Raw genomic sequence first — 2,621 nt, 5'->3', positions numbered from 1 at the left:
TTGTAATCAGAATCACTGAATTATACATATAGAAATTTTTGGAGTCATTTTGTGTATGTATTTTCACCAAAATACTCAATACACCCAATCCTCACTAATTGACATGACTAGGTTCCAAAAACCAGGTTGTTATACAAAAATAGGCATTATGAAAAAGTGTAAGATGATCACATAAGATCAAAAATAAAAGGATGACCTTCCCCAACTATCAAATAGAAGAGCAGCTAAGGTCTTAAAAACTTGTTTCCAAATAAGCAGCCATCTAAGTGAGATGCCAACTAAGTCTACATGGAAGAAGCACACCAGCATCCATGACCAAGGATTGTAAATTATATAACCCAAAACCTAAGAAGGAAATTTTAGGTAACTAGAGGGAGAAACCAAGGGCTGCCAAGGCCTCCCTGCCCTCTTACAGGAAGTTGGAAGCCGATCAAGGCTAGAGGGCAGGCATGAATTCAGACTTTTGAGACAGGTTGGGAGGGCCCCAATCCTTGATATACAAACTATTAAATGGTAAACTAATTTGCTCTCTACATTTCGACAAAGTACACAATTTTAAAAACAATTTTAAACTTTTCCATAGAAGAAAGGAAACGCTGCCAATTGGTGAGGCCCAATTGGCTACAGTTCAGGAACTCATAAGTAGACAGGACATTCCTGGGTGCTCTTAAAAATAAGGGATGAGTTTAGAACTGTGGCTCCCCTTAAAAGATTTAGTGAGCAACTTCTCTACAAGGTTCTGTACTGTGACAAACTGTTATTGGTGACATTTCCACTGGTCTGAATCTTTCCTGGACAGAATTGCAATCCTCGCCATCACCAGGATTCCAGTCTCCTTTCACTTTATCAGACTTGGACAAAGATTATAAGGAAAGGGACTCATCACCGGGGCTTGCAATTATCCGTGAATGAGGAGCTGGATCACATGGACTCAGCCATCTGTGTATCAAGAATATTTGAGGAATCACAGATCAAGCAATTACAGGAACCTTCATGGCCACTGGGATCAGATTCCCTGAGAGCCTCATTAAAGACAAGAGTTTTGTCCCATTGGACCAAACAGATGACAAAGATTATCTAAGGCTTAGATGTAACTTTTGGGTCAAAATTTTAAAATATTAAACATGGAGCCATTGCGGTGGAGGAAAATCCCAGACAAAATTCTGTAGGATGTCAAATTTGATCACCTGTCTCTTCCAGTTCAGTGTCTGTGTTAGACAGGGTTCTTTAGAGAAATAAAACCAGAATGCTAATAATTTTATATATATTTATACAGATAGATAGATATATAACATAAGAAATAAACAGTTAATTAAATTACAAAGCAGTACAAATGGCTCAGTGCCACTCACTCCCATGAGACAGTTGTGAGACACTGGTAGTCCTTCAAGTCTTGAGGGCCTCTGGATAGTCCTCTGTAGATCAATTCAGGCTATCCAGGCACAGGCAGCAAACAGCAAGGCAGGTCACCAACAGACAGCCAGATGACAGGGTCCGACAGTCCCCAGCTCAAGAGATGTAAATTCCAATGGTGTGACGAAGCAGGTCTTGAAGGAGCCTCAAATTACAGCGACACATTCCATGGGTTAGGTGTCCCACAGGTAGTGTAGCTTGCAAATTGAGGCACAGAAAAAGCAAGGCAGCTGCACACTGGTCCAATGATCAAAGAGCAAGAGACAAGAAAGGCGAGGCTCACCAAGCCATTTATCTCTCTGCCCTTCAATTATTCCCACATGTGTTTATAGGCCAGGCTGCCACAATAAACTAACTACTTCCGTGTCAATAGATATGGATATTCTGTAATTAAATGCTTTGTCTTCTCACGTCCTATGTTCAGAACTGGAACTATTCCTGTGCTCTTTGTATAAGCCTATTTTCTCAGGTCTGGTCATCTTTAGATGAAATATTGGTAACACATTACAAATCTACAACTCCTCCGCCTTTGCCATAACTGATTGTACCAGGGTATTTGGAACTGGGATTGGAAGAAAGCCAATCTACATTAATCTATAGCTTAACTATAATGTGTGAACCCAATCAGTCTGCTTGCCCTGTTGTCTGTCCCTTGACTGAAAAGCAGAGATGGGCTGCAGAAAGGGACTAAAGAAGCAAAAATAGAAAGAAGAGAAAAATACTAGTCAGAGAAAATTCTTCTGGTTTTCTAGTTCTAGATTTTAGTCCTTTTCTGGTGATTGTCTAGGTTTCAGCTATTTCAATCTGCTTCTTAGTTGCAAATTATGAATGTCGACCCTGGAATATTTTACCAGAAAGAGATTTCATAAAAAGAATACTGAGAAAGACTAATAGAAAATTTGAGGAGCAGTACATTTATATTAATGGTGAGGAATCATTCAGCAAAGATTGAAGAATGAAGTCAATATCACTATAGTTACATGTAGAAATTGCTGAATTTGTGCACGTTTTCTGTGGATGTTTTTAATAATTTTTAATGTAAACAATAATTCAGTCACAAAAAGACAAATACTGTATGATCTCACATGTATGAATCAGTATAGATAGAGATAAATAAAATATTTCTAGTGATAGTCAGTGTAAGTGGAAGGGGAGAAGGAGGATTTTTTTTAATCATTTTATTAGGGGCTCATACAACTCTTATCACA

This window comes from Echinops telfairi, unplaced genomic scaffold (assembly GCF_000313985.2).
Source record: "Echinops telfairi isolate 266 unplaced genomic scaffold, ASM31398v2 ScPeMD7_5;HRSCAF=22, whole genome shotgun sequence".
Classification (NCBI taxonomy): Eukaryota; Metazoa; Chordata; class Mammalia; order Afrosoricida; family Tenrecidae; genus Echinops; species Echinops telfairi.
This window is presented reverse-complemented; position numbering follows the sequence as displayed.